The sequence below is a fragment of the Lygodium microphyllum genome, chromosome 4 (genome assembly GCF_053477565.2).
Source record: "Lygodium microphyllum isolate KBCC chromosome 4, Lygodium_microphyllum_v1.1.10, whole genome shotgun sequence".
NCBI classification, from domain to species: Eukaryota; Viridiplantae; Streptophyta; class Polypodiopsida; order Schizaeales; family Lygodiaceae; genus Lygodium; species Lygodium microphyllum.
In genome coordinates, this window is record NC_141138.1 from 132,866,920 (window position 1) to 132,887,544 (window position 20,625).

Genomic DNA, 20,625 nt, shown 5'->3' on the forward strand with positions numbered 1-20,625 from the left:
CCGCACTGACTGGCAACTCCTGGCATCCCGTACGTCAGTCGAAAAAATTATCAAAAATCCACAAGTGTCTCTTGGGCGCCTTTTAAAAGCCGTCTTTCACTTGGTGCTTAAAATCGTCCTAGCTGCAGCCGCCGCTGTCAAAGGATTTGTGAAAGCAAAGTCGCGTCTTCAGAAGACCTTGATAAATTTCAGGATAAAAGATCGAACATATGAATAAACAAGATGAGAAAATAATGTCAGGACTCTATTTTATTTCTGTCAATAAGAGTATCAAGATTCAAGATGAAGAAATCCGAGCAGCCTCTCGAATGCATAGATCATATATACATTTCAAAGAAAATTTCCAAGAGTATGGTCTTCATTGATGAATGTTGCCTTTCAGTTCTATCAGCCGTTAAAGGTCACAATCCATGTCTCAGAGCTTTTCAAACACTTGGAATTCGAGGTGCCCGACGCTCAGCATGACAAATTGCAAAGATGTCAAAAGCTCGCTCCTTTCTCTCAAAAAGCTTTTAATACACATGAACTACACCATTATCTTCTTCTGCAATTTGTCATTTTCATCTGATAAACCACTTAGTTTGTGAGAAGCCTTTTAACAGATCCACATGCATGTATTATGGTGGATGTCAAATCTTGTTTCAATACTAACTCCACACAATGCAGCTTCAGGACACTTATAAACTCTGAATCAAACTGGTTAACTGTGTACCAAGCCCAACCAGTGAGCTCCTTTGAAGGTTTCAATTCAGCTAGCATGTAGACTTTCTTGCTTTTGCTTAAGATTGATTTGACTGCCTTTATCAGAGAGTGTGTGTGTTTAATGAAAAGAGAGAGAGAGTGTGTGTGTGTGTATACACTTCACCTTCAATTGAAATTTTAACCAATTTTGGAAATAAACACAAGTTTTGGGAGAAATGAGACCATTGTCTGTGCATTCGTGCAAAACAGGACAAACTCCACAAGGAATACTGGTGAAGGCTGAAGATTCAGAAAACCGACTTTGTGAGCCTCGATACAACACAGTGTCCTTATATATACCAAGTTTTTGGACACATATCATGTCTTCCGTCTGTGTTCACAGTCTCTTCTATCTCACCATCCAGCACTAGTATATCCATAAGCTGCCAGATTTTCTTACAGCATCAGCAATAGTCTCCACAGATGTCAAACTTTTCCAGCAAGTCTCGCTCTCGTAAGCGGAACAAAATCAGATGGAATTCTTTGCCTTGTAGAACCAAATTCTCTGTTGATTTTGAGATTGAAGGTAGGTTGAAACGCCTCGCAAAATACGTCAACAATATGACGAATTACAGCATAGAAAACCAGTCCAACCGTCACAGAGAAAAACAAATTCCGCCGTCATGAGTACCTACAATCTGCCGCTCTGTCTTTTCCAAATTGTTTGTGTGGATGAGAACGACTGGGAGTGAGATCAATAACACTGTCCTTCAGATATGCTGGAGTAACCTGTCGATCTATGACACAATCTCTAATACAATCTCGACAGTCACAACAATTGCCATGGTCACCAACATCAATACATCGGTCTTCTCGGTCTCAATTATCACTACAATGGTTCTTGCACTCTCGATTCACACCTGCAGGTGGTTCTTTTTATTTTTGCACATCTTGCTGCCGTCTGTACTAAAGCATCAGACCGAGTCTTCAAAGACAATCAGGAGCACACCCCAATGGGCAACTTTTCTTCTCCACTAATACTCTGTTCCTCTTCACTTGTTTTTCTGCGCCTTCCTCCCGAATACTCCTCTATTTTTCTTCTCGTCTAAAATCCTCCTCGCGCTCGTCTGCCTATTGTCCATGGTTATGAGTGTCTTCAGTGCTGGGTATATCCCACTCGACTAGATTGATCGCTGGCATCGGACGTCTCCTCCTTCCAGTCCATCCATACTGCTCATTGAAGTCGCAGAGCACCGTTTTTCCTATTTGTCCCCTCTCTCCCAGATTAGCGTAATTCCTCTTCTTTTTCTGTCACATACGCCTCTTTTTTCCCTCCCTCTTTAGCTTTTCAAAAATCCTTTTCTTTTTTTTAGTCTCCTCCTTTCCTTTCCATTGAAAAAGCTCATCTCCCTTCCTTCCGTCCAGCGCAGAGTAAGCTACTTTTGCCTATTCCAAGACAGCCCAATATAGGCATAGCTCAATGGAGCAAATTTAATAAGACTCCTGAATTCCTCATACCGCCTGCCATGGAATAAGATCCTTATCATCCACAACAACACAATCGGTTTTTGTTACAATGCAACACCAAAAGGTCACCATGAAAACACTGAACAGAATAACCACCATCTGAAATTGACACAATCTTAAATCCCGTCCCGCCGGCTTAGAGTACATATGTCCAACCACCACCCGCACATCAAAGGAAACACTCCAAGTTCAATTAGCAACAGGAAAGCAACTTTGAACAATGTCATCAAGTAATTCAGCCCTGCCACAACATGTCTTGCCACAGATGGAGCAGCCTCAGTCATTGAGCTCAAACCATGAATCCGTCCTACTGTCAATGGCTCCCCTCTGCTGAGTCTACGAGCAATAGTGCTGATGGATTTTGGCAAGCAATGGTTCCAGACCTTTTTGCAGCAACATGTATCAACATAGGCTGAAAGCATCTCATCATGTGCACCACTATGCCTCTAACTCCTCCTCACTATACTCATGTGCAGAAAATAAATGTAATCACAACAACTAAGTATGCACAAAGTATCAAATCGCACACACAACTTTCGGGTGGTTTTCACACCTCGAATGCGCAGCAATACGACATCCACCCCCTCTAATCCTATGCATCCTCCGGATGGGCCAACTACCCATGATCGTTATCATCAAGATCCACAAACAGATCAATCTCTTTATTATGCATTTCCGGTAGATCAACAAGATTATCTGTCTCTTCCATTGGAGTTTCTTGTCGTTGCTCTTCTCTTGAAAATTCTTCCAATGCATAGTCCTCATCATCCCTTTTCTTGAAAATCTTGATTCTTTTTCCAGCAATAGGTACTCTAAGCATTGTCCCATCCAATTCTGTCAGCTCATATGTTGCATTATCAAAGACATGTCTGACTATGTATGGCCCAAACCATCTTTTCACCATCTTCCGAAGTGCAGTATGCTGATTTTCAAGACTGCTATCAAACACCAATACCCAATCTCCCTCTTCTATTGCTCTTGGCCGTAAGCGATGCCTACTGTCAAACCTGTCCTTATTCCTTAGTCTAGCAACCTTCAACCTATCAATAGCTAGCTGAATATCCTCAGGTCTCCTCTCCAGCTGTCGAATCCGAAGAGCTAAGAGCTCCTCTCTCGTCAAATCCTCCTGCCAAGGTAAAATTGACTAAGTCAAAGCACAAGTCTCAATCGGCATAACAGGTTTCTGACCATACATCAACTCTGCAGGCATATATTCTATGGTAACACTATGAGTCGTACGATCAGCCCATAAAGCAAATGGTAGAAGTCTTGGCCATTCTCCAATCCGTCCTCTGCATGCTTTGGCTAATGCTTTCACTATCGGCGGATGCCCTCTTTCACTCTTTCCGTTTCCCTCTGGATTGTATGCTGTGGTTAGAGCCAACTTGATTCCTAGCTGAAAGAAAAACTCCCTAGCTTCATCTGCATCCAATTCACCACGATCTGCAGTGATCTTACCCACACAACCATACCTGCAGAAAATTTCCTCCAATAAGAACTTACACACTGCACTAGTGGTCTTCGTTCTCAAAGATCTGCCCTCAACATGATTAGAAAGATCCTCTCTAGCCAAAACAATGTACCTCATCTGCCATAGACCCATAGGCATGGTAACCAAATCAACTACCCACTTATAATGAATGCATAGCGGATAGGTCGGATGAAGCTCATCTCTATGACGCACTACTGAATACATCTGGCAGTCTCTGCAAGTCTCAACAAAGTGAGAAACATCTCTATACATGCCTTTCCACCAATATTTCTCCTTGATTTTCTCATAAGTAGCCCATACTCCTCTATGACCAGCCCAAGAACTCTCATGAAACTCCCTCATCACCTGTAACTGTGTCTCTTTATCACAGACAACCCGCAAAGGTAATCCGCCTCTTTTCTTCGGATGCTTCCAAAGAAATCCGTCCTTGAGAAAATAACCATAAGCTTTCCTTCTGATCTTCTTGAACTCTTCATCTGTCCATTCATCTCTTTTGCTTAGTGTACTAAGGTACCTGCCAATCTGCAACCAATCTCCAACATAAAGTTCTTCTATGAAAGCCACAATATCATAGACATGACAAACATGATCAACCATAGTGGCTGAAATTTCTGCATCATCCTCTTCTGCAAGTAGAGTCTCCTCATCATCATATCTGGCTCTAGACAACATATCTGCCACTGGATTATCCTTCCCTGCTATGTGTTTAAATTCCGGATTTAATGACTTGATGTATGCAATCCATCTCAACATGGCTATATCCGGAGTAGAGCAACTCGTGATCATACCAATCAATGGCAAGCAATCTGTCTCTACCACAACTGAAGCGCCAATAAAGTACTCCTTGTCACATTTGAGAGCCGTGACAATTCCCAATAACTCCCTCTTGATTTGCGGATATCTCCTCTGTCTCTCGTTTAGGACTTTCGCCCCAAACCGAATAGCATACCTATTTCCATCTGCATCATCTTGACCCACAGCCCAACCTATGCCAATTGGACTAGTGTCAACTGTCAATACAATAGGCCTTTCACAATTATAATCCGCTTTCCTGAGAGTAGGAGCATTCTGCAATAACTTCTTCAATTTCCGCATGGCTTTAGTGTGGCTCTCATCCCAATAGAATTTCTGCCCCTTTCGAAGCAGCTGATACAAACAATCTGCTATGTGTGCAAAATGAGGTATCCAAATCATATAAAACACACAAGCACCAATGAATCTCCGTACCTCCGAAGTGGTAGAACAATACTCTGCAATCGTGCCTATAGCATTCACCTTATCAGGTGAGGGTTTCCTGCCATAATATCCACACATATGCCCAACAATGATAACCTCATTCACTCCAAAAACATATTTTTGCCCTGAAAGTGTCAAGTTCACTTCTTCTAGCCTGGCCAAAATCTTCTCACATGCTGAAATATGATTAGCCACAAAGTATTTGCATCCCTGTTCATTTAGGCTCTCATTTTTCTCTTCTTCTGCACACCCCTTAATGGGCACATCATCCAAGAAAGGCATAGTAAGTTGAGGTATGTAATCACGAAGGACCTTATGCATGGCATTCATCATATGCGCAACAGAATTAGTGGCACCTTGAGGCAAGGTACACATCCTGACAAGCCCAATAGGAGTTCTCATGGTGGTTATGTCCCTGCTTTCCAAAGCCAGCTGAAACTGATCATATCCTGAATACAAATCACCCAAAGAATAGATGGCACGTCCAGCAAATGCCTCTGCAAACTCATCCACAACTGGACCTATACCAACATTCTTGATAGTAACTCTGTTCACTAGCTGCATGTCCTGAATAAATCGGAGAGTACCATTCTTCTTTGGAACTGTAAACCACCTGTTTGAGTATGGTGCAGATGAAGGCTCAAGGATTCCCATCCTGATTTTCTCATTCAATAAATCAATTAACTTTGGCAAGTGTGCTTTAGGCACTGGAATAGGTCAGAGATTCCATGGGATATGAGGAATAGTAAAAATGACCATAGGAGCAACAATATCAGGATTCACACATCCAATCTCATGTGGGACAAAAGCAAATCCCCTTCCATGATGCTCAAGCATATCCTGAAAGCATTGCTTCTCTATGGGTAGCAAGAAATCACCATTTCCAATTTTCAATTCAGCAAGAGTCTCTGCTGAAAACTTATGACCAATATGCTCCGGATTCCTCAAAATTTGCTGTTTAGCAGCCCTCTCTATTTGCTGAACACTGTCAGATGGAAGCGGTACAGCAACCGGCTTCACCTTCTTATCCACAGTTTTGTATTTCGTGTTAACCCTGGCTTCATTATGCTCTTCTGCATTACATAAACCTTGCTGTAAATCAGCAATTCTGCACTCCAATGGCTGAATATTCTCAACCCTCTGCTCTATGGACAGCATAGAAACAGCCCCAAACTCTGAATGCTGAAATATTTCAGCAGTAAACTCTATTGGCTGAAAATTTTCAGCCCTCTGTCTCTCTGAAAGCTGATCATAACCAGCTGGAAACTCTGTTTGCTGAATTTCTTCAGCACTCAACACTCTTTGCTGAGTTTCCTCAGCCTCTGTCTCAATCTGTGACACAAAATCTGCAATTTCATGAAACATGTCCAGGGATTGCACTAATACATTACCATGACAATTCAGCATATCAGTTTTCAGCATATCTCCCATTTCTGTCATCGTATCTGCACAAATCACACTGTCATACATCCCATCTATGTGCTCATCATCCTCCAAAATTCTTGCATTTTTCAAAATTTTCTCCTTCCTGCATATATACTGCATGGCAGCTCTAGGCAACCTAGAAGTCTTCTGATAACTCATTGAACTGTTTGCTGAAATCCCAACATAACCGGAGGAGAAAACACTACTGCTGCCAGGAGGCGAGAACTCCAATCTCCTCTGCTCTGTACCACCATCGTCTCGCGAAACGGCGGTACCTAATGAAAACCCGAATCCCTCACAGTGGGCAAGGGTGCATCTCTGAGAGTATCTCTGTTTCTAACATGGTTCACACATACAGTCATAAACTGAACTGCTCTCATACCATCTTTACTGCGAATCCGTGCATAAGCAGATCCATCATCCATGACCTTTGTTTCCATGCGCATCTCTGTAATGAATGGCTGACCAAGAATTATGGGATAAGAGCATGAATCCTGCACAAAGAAATGAAAATCTTCCTCTACATCACCAATAGAAACCTTGACACTAGGACAGGCAGCATACAAATCACCTGCAGTGTTATTGGCGGCTCTCATACGCCACCCATGCTCTACATCCATAGGCCATCTGTTACTCTCATAAACTCCACGAACTATGAGATTAATCTCTGAACCATGATCAACCAATGCAACATAAGGCACCTGTTTCTCTCCAATCTTTACCATCGTCTCTGTAGTTGCCCTAGCCCAATGGCTCCGCGAAAAGTGACTACACGGTATCAAAACAGGCTCATCAATTTCAGCATAATGCATAGGCTGAACCCTCTTCTCTACCTGCGGAAAAACAGAAGCATTATCAACCATAACCTCATCATCACTCTCATCCAACTCCCCAATTAAAACTCCCTGTGTATCAGTGGTAGACAATGCATGTCTTTTCCTCTTCAAGACCTCCTGAAACTGATCCTGAAACTCTTTTTTTGAGATGCCCAAAATCTCAGAAATAGTGAAAGTCACCTCACTGCCAAGTATTTTATCATTAAAGATTTTCTTCATGTCTGTAGATGTCTCAATATCGGACATCAATCTGAATCCTGGCTGCTTTCTCTCTCTAGGCTCTTGCCTCTTTTCTCTCTTTTGAGCATCCTCCATCTGTCGATCTGGCCCTGGTCTTGAAGACGGTCCTGCAGTAGGTGGAGTAACAAACTCACCCCCTCTAGTCTTCTTAGCTGCACTTGGATTTTCTTCATCCCTCTTACGCTTCTCCTCAACAAATACATCTGCACAATGAGATTTAGCCAAATAAGCATAAATAGAATACCTGTCAACAGGCGAGTCCCAACCTGTCTCAGATCTGATGCTAGAGCCTGCACTAGTCAAAACAGTTTGCTGAATTTTCCCCTTGTTTGCAGTCTCCATAGCATAAGTCCATAGTGCGGACTGAGTCTCCAATCCCTTCTCAATCTGTACTCCATATGCAGAAGCATCACCTCTAGCTGTCACATAAGAAGTACGCGCAGCCATGTCCTCCACTAACTTCTTCATTTCACCTTTACCAAAGTTGGTAGCAAGTGGAGCTCCTGTCTCAGTCAACCAAATCTTACCATCTTGCCCTCAATATACCAAATTCTGCCTCCTTTCATCCTGGAAAGAGTCACAATCCTTGCAATGCTGATGCTCCGTACTATCACACCAAATACATCTCCGATCTCTCCTAGGTGCACTAGGAGCACTCCTAGGTGCAGTAGGAGCACTAGAAGAAGTAGTAGGCACAGTTGAAGCAAACTGCTCCTTCAACTTTCCCACTAACTCCGCTTTGACTGACTCAAGTGTCAAATCTGTGATGCCTTTGATTATGTCATCAAGAGAGGTAGGCACCGATGGAGCGGATGGTTTTGGAGCAGAAGGTGTAGGCATCGGTCGTGGAACAGGAGGAATAGGTGGAGTAGAAACAGTAGGCTCTGGCATAGGCCAAGAAACTGGCTGAGGAGGAGAAGAAATAACAGGGATAGAAGTAGGCATAGGAGCAGATGATGGTGTAGGTGTCATGGAACCATTTTGTAGGCGAGTCTTCCATATCCTCCTCTTGGTCAAAGTCGAGACTGCATCCTGAGCATCCTGCCAATCAGTTTTAAGACCCATAGGCTTCGTGCGATCTTCAAGAAGCTCACCCAATTCTTCTTGAAGAGCAGGATCTGCAGCTTGCAAGAAAAGCTCAACTTTTTCAACATCCAATGATCTTTGTTCAATGGCATCAAGCTGACTATACCTCTCTTCGAATTCTCGAATCAACTCCGAAGCAGCAAGACCTTTGTTTGGCATGTAGACCCACTCTCGGAATGACCGTCGAGTAGCCATACCAAAGTCCTCAAGGAAGTATTCTTCTTTCAAGGCCTTCTTAAAATCTTGCCAATGTGTATTTTGAATAAAAAGATCAGTCACTTTTGTCCTCAAAGCAGGTGTGACAAGACGAAGGAAGTACTTACTCATAAGTCCAACAGGAACTCCAAAAAACCCCATCTTGATCTCATATGTCTTCAAATATGCTGAAACATTATGCCCATCAAATAGCTTCTTCTCACTCTCAACTGCTTCAATAGCCTTAGTCGCGCTGTTTGCATTCTCCTGCTCCGAATAGAGTTGCCTTTGCTGAGACAACTGATGTTGATGCAATTGTTGTTGCTGCTGCATATACATTTGTGTTTGCTGATTTTGGAGCTGCATATACATGGACATATTCTGCAAAATCTGTTTTCATTAGGGCCAAAAACACTTCAAAAAATGCACTTTTGTTAATCACGGGATTAAGGAAAGGGCCAAAGAGAGTTCGCCACGTGTGCAAGAATATGGCATTCTTGTCTCCTCTTTTTTAGAGATAGTGGAGTCCATTTCGTGATTCTCTCTTCTTTTTTAGCCAAAACCCCTAAATTCTGACATGTTTTGGAGTCCCAAAGACGTTATTTACTTACAAATCTGACAAAATACATGACAGAGATGTGATGAAATTAATAATGAGTTTTTGGAAAGTCGGGAGATCTTTCAATATTGTTTTTGGCGCCCAATACATACTCATTTGGGTTCTTGGCGCTACTTTTTAGTTCATTCACCCCTCTTTGAGCTTCTTTCTATGCGCTTTCATTCTTTTCATGGCTTCCTCCAGGCGCCCTTCTCGTTTAATACACTCTTGCACAGTCTATAGCCAGGGAGTAGATGGAAATTTTGAGCCCAAAACCTTTGCTGTAAATGATTGGGTTACCATGCTGCCATCTTGCAAGGGCTCCCATAAGGTGAAAAGAAGAAAACGAGAAGATATAAAACATCACTGGAAGGGGCGTATCATTGCCTTCAAAATTATGCCCGAAGGCTGGTTTGTCAAGGTGCAACATGTTTACATGGCCAAGGATATGCACTTGCCTCCAAATGAACGTGTTCCCCAACAAACACATTGTAAGTTATAAGTTGAATAACGTATATAATTCTTTTCCATTTATGCAAGTTCTAACAAACGGTTCGTCATTGTAGATATCTTTCCGTCAACAAGTATTGAATGGCAACCTGTGGAAAGCCTAAGTGGGACTTTCCATGCCATTCATAAGGTATTGGCAGACATTATTTATGCCGATCAAACTGTCTTTTTATAGTGAATGCAAGGTTTTTATATATTATGCACAGTATGTGGTTCCCTCTAAAGCGGATAGATATGGGAATATCGAAGATTTGCCATTGCCAAGTCTTTCATCTCTAAATTGGGAGATTCCTGACAAGGTAACAGTGCAGAGTTTCAAATTCAAAATATCTCAGGATATTAAAAAGTCCATGACAGCTGGAAGGATCTCAAGAAGAATACGTTTATCATGGTTTGTACCCCTCCATATCTTCGTGGCTTGCTTCAAAACAGCAAATTTACAAAGAACGAAGGTATCTTGGTTAAGTAGAAACTTTTCGGAAGAGGATTTGGACAACACTATAGGGACGCATTGGAAATCTAGAGAGTGCGATCATAAAGGTGATACCTTGAGGTGCAGTGCATGCCCTCAATCCTTGGCTTTGTCTTACAGTATCCCTGGCCAAAATCTTGCTTTGGCCTTTGATTACAGGCGATACAAACTAAGATTGGGTATTTGGGTTCCCTTGGATTCTGATACAGAGAACACACCATATAAACTTGTGGTGCACGTTTTTCCGCATGAAGAAGTAAAGAAGGTGAGTGTTACTTCCAATTGGAGTCTGAAAGATGTGAGGGATACCTTGGAATTGCTAGACAATACATCCCCTAGATATAAGTTCAAAGTGAATGGTGTAACAATTGGTAAAAGAGCCGAGCGCTCTTTCTTTTGTACGAGTTGTTTGTCTCCCACAATTGTGAGTTTGGGGCCTTAAGAATGAAAACTTGGCAGGAATTTATCTTAATAGACTGTCCTTAAGATATTTTTTAATGGGAACTTCATAAGCTATTGTGAAGCAAGTCGCCTTTCGAATGTGTATAAATAAAATGTACATTGCATCCGATTTACAAGTGAAAATTTTCATTACACAATGAGATACAAAAATTGCATAAAAATGTACAAGGCCAAAATAATAAGGCTCGTGTATAAAATGTACATTACATTCGATTTACAAGTGAAAATTTTCATTACACAATGAGGTACAAAAATTGCATAAAAATGTACAAAGCCAAAATAAAATGGCTCGTGTATGCTTATGTTTGCTATTTTCATTCTTTATCGATTTCTTCAAAGATATTTTTTCTCACAGGGCCTTTCTTTGATTGTTGAAAAAATTTGACCTTTATAGGTAGTCTCCTTTCTTGGGGCTTAAGAGGGGATGGATCAAATTTAAGAGGAGAGAGCAGTGGCATTCCTTTTTTCTTAGACTCTGCAGCAGTGGTCCCATTGCCTTTTCCCTTGCCCTTGTCTTTACCATTGCCATTGTCTTTACCCTTTCCCTTAACCTTTCCCTTGCTTGTGCCCTTGGCCATTGAAGTTTTGGGAGGAAGAGGGGAGTCAGGATCATACGGTGTGATTGCTTTGTCTAGAATCAGCTCGATGCATCTCTCCCTTATCCACCAAACATATGATTCAGGATAGTCTCTACACTGTAAGAATAAATGTTATAAGTTAGTGAAAAGACATCATGATAAGGGTTACACAAACATCAAATGAAATAAACTTACATTCACTCCTTCTATTTGTAACAGCTTTGAATCCACTGTTCTGCAAATGTTTGAGATAACTCTCCATCCACAAGAATGCGCATCGCTTTGCAATGGAACTTCTTGTAGAAGAAAAGTATACGGCCTTTGAGGATCATCAAGATCCTCGTATGTTGTATCCAAAAATGTAGAAACGAGTCTACCAGCACTGCAAAAGGAAGCTTTGTAAGTTCAAAATATTATTTATAAAAGAAATCAAAGTAAGTAATTTTCTTCCAACATACATTCGTGCTTGACCGTGAACACCGCTGAGAGAATTCATAAAGATAATTTCCCTTGAAAGACAATTAATGTAGATGAGACTCCAATGCCCTCTGCAAATTCATAAAAGAGGTGAGTAGAAGGGTGAAAGCAAATGAACATAAATTCTCCTCTACAGAAAAAGAAAAATACATTTCTACATAAGGGAAAAAGATGTGGTAATTTCTCACACTATCGAAGCTACAAAAAAATGGTGAAATATTAGAACCAGATTTTGCAAAAAGTCCCACAGAGAGAAGTGGATCAACAATGTATATGGTTCTACGGATATCGAGAGTGAGAGAGGACACCAATGCCCTGCAGATAATAGCAAAAGCTATTCAATACCAATTTCATCCAAAATATAATTGAAAAGACTTAACTTATGCAACAAAAAACCTTACCTTATGCAACAAAATACCACGGAGTCAGATAGTTGGACATCCCTTTTTTCCAACATGGGCTTGTCCTCGGGAGATATACTAAGATATTCCTCCTCAGATTCCCCAACAACATTCACAAGAATCTGCCCATACGCTTTGCCCATCCTCTCGCTGTTGACGGGAGCAAGTGATGCGGCTTTCCTCTTGTAAACATCGTCTTTAGTTTCAAACACCTCCTGATTTTCTTCACTCAAGAAAGCCTCCTGCTAGGTGGCACCCCTTGTAGGGTAAAGGTCACTAACATCTTCAACATTTAGCTTTTTCTCTTTCCTGGACAATTTTGGGGGAACGTTAAGGATTTCAAAGGCTTTTTGATCATTGGAAGGCAAGGGCCTCAGGACTTTGTCAAACCTATACCTCACTCTGCTAATGATGCTGAAATCTTTATTCATAAGGGCGATCCTATGAGCATGGGCGGCAGCAATGTAAGCGTCGTTCATGAAATCAATAACAAAATCTTCTGCGGCCTCTTGCAGGGCAAGAATGGCTGAGAGTTGCCACTTCTTATTTAGACCAGAGACAGTTGCCACTTGAGACAATCTATCAGAGATCTCTTTAACCACCCTTATAAAAGCAGCTTTTGGAATGACATGCTGTGTAGCTCTCTGGGCTTTCCCGATCTCACTGAAACATCTTTGCATATAGAAGAACCTAGACTTCCTCTTTCTCTTTTGTGGCTTGGGGTGTTCAGTGGCTTCAGCAGATGTGGGCTCAGGTACCATTGTAGGGAATGAATCTTTCACAGGGTTAGCCTCATCCTTTGCTTCCTCAACTTCAGGTGAAGAAACATTTATGGAAGATATAAGGACAACACCTGGTGTAGGAGGGATTTCTGTTGTAAAATGCTCTGGAGCCTGTGATGGACCAGCTTCTTCTACCCCCTTAGATTCATCAAATTTTAACTTTCTTCTACCCCCACTGTCCTTCCCATCTAGATACACTCTTCTTGCAGTTTGCTTTGTCCTTGCCATCCAGAAAAGGAAAAATAACAACCAGAAGGACAATAACTGAAAGACAAACTGGCGAGGAAAGTGACGAAATGAGCAATTTCGATACGACGCGATATGAACAAAGCGAGCAGAATGGAACAGTGCCCTCGCTCTGTATTGGAGATCAGAAGCCGATACGGCGCGATAGGGAGAAAACGAGCACACTGTTTGGACGATCTCGCTTCGTATTGAAGATCAGAAGCCGATACGGCGCGATAGGGAGAAAACGAGCACACGGTTTGGACGCCCTCGCTCCGTATTGGAGATCAGAAGCCAATACGGCACGATAAGGAGAAAACGACCACACCGTTTGGACGCCCTCGCTCCGTATTGGAGATGAGAAGCCGATATGACGCGATTAGGAGAAAACGAGCACACCGTTTAGACGCCCTCGCTCCGTATTGGAGATGAGAACCCGATACGGCGCGATTACGAGAAAACGAGCACACCGTTTGGATGCCCTCGCTCCGTATTGGAGATGAGAAGCCGATATGGCGCGATTACGAGAAAACGACCACACTGCTTGGACGCCCTCGCTCCGTATTGGAGATGAGAAGCCGATACGGCGCGATTAGGAGAAAACGAGCACACCGTTTGGACGCCCTCGCTCCGTATCGGCACACCTCTTTTTGCTAGCGAAAAAGGACTTGTATCGCACCGTATCGGCAAGCAAGGCGGGAAGAGCTCGAGAAATGAAAAGTGTACACGTCGGACAAATGACCACTTATATACCCAGGTAAATCATGACACGTGTCAGACACGTGTCCGATACTGATTGTGCCACGTATCTGCATTTATGGTCCGTATGCTACGTGTCAAGTAATGACCGGTCCACTTGTTCGCCACGTGGTTTTCGGCCACGTGTTGCCCAACAGCTACTGCCACATGTATGAGACTAACGGATACTGCCAGGTGGCATAATTCGCGCCTACATAAGGGTGTGTTTCTTATCTGTACGGCTTTTTTCGATTTCTGACCTTTGTTTGTATTGCTGATACGGCGCGAGAGCGACTGTTGGTTTTCTTCGCTTTCCTCTCTTCGCTTCGTTTTGGAGGTTCTGTAGATCTAGTCTTCTTTCAGCGTTCCTGAAGCTCGTGTGACCACCTTTGTTGTGGCTCTAGCGCTTCTTACTGGGATCACCGATACGACGCGAGGGGGCCTTTCCGTCTGAATCATTTCTCTCTTATCGCGCCGTATCGTCAGAAGTTGGAAACATGTCTGAACCCATACAATCTAAGGTTTCTTCAGGAACTGGTAAAAGAAGAAGGCTTTCAAAAGGCTCAAGTGCATCAACAGCTGATCAGCATGTGCATTCTTTTTCCTCTCCATCCTCTGCCACCAGTGTGAGAAAGCCAAGTACATCTCCAGGGAAGCGAACGCCAGTAGTGAGAGGTCAAGGAGTATCAGAGCTCATTGATATCACTCCATCAGAGAGGCTACTTGATTTTATGCTTCAGAATGGAATGGATCTCTCATTCTATGGAGTTGTGAAAAATATTTTTAATCCTGATTGGGAACTTGACAAAGTTCTGAAATCTTGTGAAAAATATATTATGGAGGACTTTTTGGAATTTGAAACTCTTGCAGATCCTTCTGTTGAAGTTGGCACAATTGAATATGTCCATGTTCCCATTGGGTCAACAGGAAATGAAAAGGCAGTATTTACTAGAAAGTGCAGGGCCCACTCTCTGGAGAGGTTTCATTCAACAGACATATTTTGATGCACTCATTCCAAAAACTGCAAGATGATGAGAAAATCTGCTGCTTTTATTATATTCATCCTTGTCAAATACCCTATGAAAGCTGAGGAGCAACAGTTGGAAGGAGCAAAGACTGCCAGCTTTTGCATGTTGGATGATCTGGCAGATGAAAGGGAAACAGAGGAGGTTGTAGATACAGATTTTGAGGCTTCCATTGCTGAGAATTTGGATGTTGCTCACTTCAAAGCTGAGACTATCATTGAGGAGAGCCAAGGAGATACAAACCCTCAACCTGATGAGAGTTCTCACCATATTGTTCCTTCCCTGCCATGTATACCTTTCAAGGACAAGGAGTACATTTTACTATCAGATATTCAAAAAAATTTTAATCTCAGGGAAGATTATTGTCTTGCAATTATTGCAGAGGCTTCTGATGCTGCTAATGGGATAATTGACACAGAAAATGAATCAAAGGAAGAGATTCTGAAACTTGATAAAGAAACTCTAGATGATAAGTTTATTGATGCTGGTGAGGCATTCTCTCTTTGTTTTGAAAAGGCCAAAGAAGTTGAAAAAGAGTTGAGTATTACTGATGAGGACTTCGATCGCATTCAAAGCGAGCTCGGCATTTCCAATTTTGGAAGAGAGGAGTCTGAATATGTTAAAGAATTGACTAACACCAATGAGACAGCATCATCAATTAATTTATGGAATCCGTTTAAATTGGAGTACGATGAAAATCAAGTGGTAAGATAATTTTGAATTTGCTTTTACACATTGGTAGGTTTACATTTCATGCTCATTCAGTATGGGTTTTATTTGCAGTTGGAGATTGCCGATACAGATAACTTCTTGGGGCGTGGCAAAGGATCGAGAGCTGCTAGTAACACCACCAAAGACATTGCACTCAGCCACTACTTGGCTAGGATTGACCCTGAATCCTTTTTTGTACTTCATAGTAGTTTCTCAGAGGACGCAGCATGGCCGATACTTTGTATTAAAGCTCTTACAAGGCTTCTAAGTTTCTCAGGATTACAATATAATGCCCACAAAATAATGTTTTTGGAAAAGACTGCAGCAATTAGGATTTTTGGCTACGGTCCAGGTTACTCTGCTTCTAGAGCAGGATACTTTTTGGCGTTTTCATCCTACGCCTTAGCTGCAGACAGAACTGATGTAAAATCTATAGCTGGCTACAAGAGAAAAAAATTTCTACGTTATAGAGGAAAGATTCCTGAGGAGGAAGAGAATGTGAGAGTTTTGGAAAACTAGCTTTGTATATATTCTTTCTTATATATAAAAGTGCGATTGCTCATGTGTCATTGCCGTCTTTTATTTGCATTCTTTGAAGTTGTCGTCGAAAAAACCAGTTGAATAGCTCCTCCAAAGCATTGCTTTTTGTAACTCCTCCCCCATGCCTTGTGCTTCGAAAATAACTTGTGCGTGCTTGATAGTGGGATTTTTCCATGCCTTGGTTGCTATAAGTTGCTAAGGGGCCATGCTCCTCCACAAAGAAAGGTCCATGAATATGAAGAATATGCTGCAATACAAAGTAACACAAATTTTATACCAATTGAAAAACCTGTCAAAATAAGCCGATATTAAATAATTATTACTTTACCAGATAAAAAGTGATATCTTTTTCTCCCCATGCCTCTTTTATCGCCTGAACAAGCTTTGTGATTGATCTTTTGAACTCTTCCGCATATGTATATGTTGTCTTATGTTGCCTGAGGAGTTTCAGAAAAACATCAAGGTGTATCCAGACCTCCATTCTAAGAAACGCAAGCCTCGGCGTGCTTGCAACATTTGTTGTGATCTCACATAGCTCTCTCCAACACTCCCAAGCCGCATTCACCTGCTTTCCTGAATGGTTTCCTAAGAATCGTCTAGCTTTTGAGCCTCCCATAGAGACATCGGCCAAGATATCTCTTGTTTTTCCTGAAAGTATTGGATCCTTTCTCAAGTGAACTGGGCTCCCATGAAATCCCATTTTCGATAGCAATGCGTCGCATTTATCAATACACTCATCTGATAAAGATAATGGCTTAATGGAATATGCGTAGTCAAGATGCAACCTGAGAAGCTTATCGATTATTCTAATCTCTGCATGCAAAGTACAAATATGAACATTCTTAAGAGAGATGGAAAGAATGGGATCCCAGATGTCTTCTATGTTTTTAAATTTACTCAAATCTATAGAGTCTCTATTTGGGGCTCTTCTTACTGGTCGCAAACTACTCCAATCTTTGGATCCAATACTTTCCATGCAATAAATGCAAGGATATTTTGCATTTGCACCATTACATATTCCAAGCATACATTTGATAGTTTTCAAATCAGCACTCATATGCCATTCCACATTAAATTTACCAACCCCATCAACTACCAACATTTCGCCTTCACTTTGAGACTTAATGATATTTGGAATACCTGTATGGTTGAACAACCATTTCAACGTTTGATGATTTTCAATTGGTACCTGGGCTGCACCAATCCACCAAATCTCCATCTCGGATTGGATCTTATGCAATGGAGCTTTGCCCTCGCCATTGCCATGGTCCAATGCCATGTTCATGAGGCAAATGCTAATTCTTTCCATCTTTTGTCCCTTTTGAATCTGTGCTTCATCCAACTTCAAGGCAAACTTTAGAACACCATAACTTTCTTCTACTGTGATTTTATACATGTGAACCATTGCAATTTGCACCTTTTTTAGATCAACCCATATATTGTTAAACTCATTGTAATAAAAAATTGCCTGTTTTTTTTGTTTTTCATAGGACATAGACCTTTCGATGTGAAAGTAATCTCCAAAAACATGTGGAATCTTGCGATTCATGGAAATTCTTGCAGTGGAAACTGCAAGGGCTCGGGGCAATCCAAATATAGTTACCCTATTGCGTTTAAGATTTTTAAACCATAATCCAGAGATAGCACGGTAACCTTTTCGACTTATACCCACAGTATCGCATGTCTCTACGATTTCATTTGCTTTCACTGTGCCTTTTAAATCCTTCACTAACTCTCTCAGAGTTGGACCTCTCAAATCCACATTTTCTGGTGACTTAAGAATCCTCAAAATGTCTTTCTTATTCATGGTTTCCTTCAAAAGTTTGATTCTTTCCTCATTCTCTCAGATATTTATGCCTAATATGTTAGAGACATATTTCTTTGTAAGATTTAGTCTCCTTTTCTTTGCTCTCTCACACAAGCTGGTTATATTTTTTAATGGTCTCTTCCTCTCTCTAAATCCTACTGGAGTTTCTCTCAAGCGTATTAGCTTATTCTGCAATGAATTGTTAACATTTTTCAAAATATCAATCTGACTTGTCAACTCTAAAATTTTTGTTTGTGTAGTTTCTAGTGCTTTTTTCATTTCGTGCACTTGAGCTATATATGTGTAAGATGCAGAGTATAACCTCATACAGTAGCCAAGCATTCCATTGTAACCTTCTCCAGCATATCTTATATAGTCATGGACATTCAAAAAAGGAGGTGGTTTACCTGTAGAAGGATCCCTGGGATAGATATTTCCATCCACCCACAAATCTATATGCTTCATTCCTTGTGTTCGCAACCTGTTGGCTTCAATCTCATCTATCAATACTCGATGATGTATACTTCTCCAAGATGTGTAAGTCGGATCTAGCTGAATAGATAGCTTGTATTTACGTGTGCTTGCGCCTGTGTTATTTGAAGTAGTATTGCTAGACATTCTAGCAAATGAACCGAGCAAGAATCTCACAGTGATAGAAAGCAAGTGCAGCAAAAGGAATGGTAAAAGAGAATAGTGTATAGAAAGAAAACGCGGGAGCAAACAAATGCGAAGTTCGTACGAAAATCTCGAAAATACAAAATCTCTCGAGTTCCAAGACAATAAACGGCCGAAAAGGTGACCCCTGACCTGGATTAAAAGATGAGGGCAATTAATGGCCGACCTCTTCAATGAACCAAATATTCTCTCATTAATCACATCTGGACAACCAAATTTAGAGGTTTTATTCTTCCTAAACCTCAACTAATTAGCAACTTAATCACTTTCTTACAAGTGCCATTTTTGAAGCGTTTTTGGCCCTAATGAGATCCTCCGTTGAAGTACTTGACGCAGCAGTCATTGATGGAGCTGAAGTAGACACAGCTGGAGTTGTAGAAGAAGCTGAAATAGAGGCTGAAGTATCTCCCATCCTGAAATTTCTACGACACTTTCACGTCGGGTTCACCAAAGATGTCAAAGGATTTGTGAAAGCAAAGTCGCGTCTTCAGAAGACCTTGATAAATTTCAGGATAAAAGATCGAACATATGAATAAACAAGATGAGAAAATAATGTCAGGACTCTGTTTTATTTCTGTCAATAAGAGTATCAAGATTCAAGATGAAGAAATCCGAGCAGCCTCTCGAATGCATAGATCATATATACATTTCAAAGAAAATTTCCAAGAGTATGGTCTTCATTGATGAATGTTGCCTTTCAGTTCTATCAGCCGTTAAAGGTCACAATCCATGTCTCAGAGCTTTTCAAACACTTGGAATTCGAGGTGCCCGACGCTCAGCATGACAACTTGCAAAGATGTCAAAAGCTCGCTCCTTTCTCTCAAAAAGCTTTTAATACACATGAACTACACCATTATCTTCTTCTGCAATTTGTCATGTTCATCTGATAAACCACTTAGTTTGTGAGAAGCCTTTTAACAGATCCACATGCATGTATTATGGTGGATGTCAAATCTTGTTTCAATACTAACTCCACACAATGCAGCTTCAGGACACTTATAAACTCTGAATCAAACTGGTTAACTGTGTACCAAGCCCAACCAGTGAGCTCCTTTGAAGGTTTCAATTCAGCTAGCATGTAGACTTTCTTGCTTTTGCTTAAGATTGATTTGACTGCCTTTATCAGAGAGTGTGTGTGTTTAATGAAAAGAGAGAGAGAGAGTGTGTGTGTGTATACACTTCAACTTCAATTGAAATTTTAACCAATTTTGGAAATAAACACAAGTTTTGGGAGAAATGAGACCATTGTCTGTGCATTCGTGCAAAACAGGACAAACTCCACAAGGAATACTGGTGAAGGCTGAAGATTCAGAAAACCGACTTTGTGAGCCTCGATACAACACAGTGTCCTTATATATACCAAGTCTTTGGACACATATCATGTCTTCCGTCTGTGTTCACAGTCTCTTCTATCTCACCATCCAACACTAGCATATCCATAAGCTGCCAGATTTTCTTACAGCATCAGCAATAGTCTCCACAGATGTCAAACTTTTCCAGCAAGTCTCGCTCTCGTAAGCGGAACAAAATCAGATGGAATTCTTTGCCTTGTAGAACCAAATTCTCTGTTGATTTTGAGATTGAAGGTAGGTTGAAACGCCTCGCAAAATACGTCAACAATATGACGAATTACAGCATAGAAAACCAGTCCAACCGTCATAGAGAAAAACAAATTCCGCCGTCATGAGTACCTACAATCTGCCGCTCTGTCTTTTCCAAATTGTTTGTGTGGATGAGAACGACTGGGAGTGAGATCAATAACACTGTCCTTTAGATATGCTGGAGTAACCTGTCGATCTATGACACAATCTCTAATACAATCTCGACAGTCGCAACAATTGCCATGGTCACCAACATCAATACATCGGTCTTCTCGGTCTCAATTATCACTACAATGGTTCTTGCA

General features: G+C 41.3%; 1 pseudogene; it reads right to left on the reverse strand.

The window, feature by feature from the left end:
* Positions 1 to 425: 425 nt before the first annotated feature.
* On the reverse strand, positions 426 to 20,379 carry LOC148037642 (uncharacterized; annotated as a pseudogene).
* Positions 20,380 to 20,625: the final 246 nt, after the last annotated feature.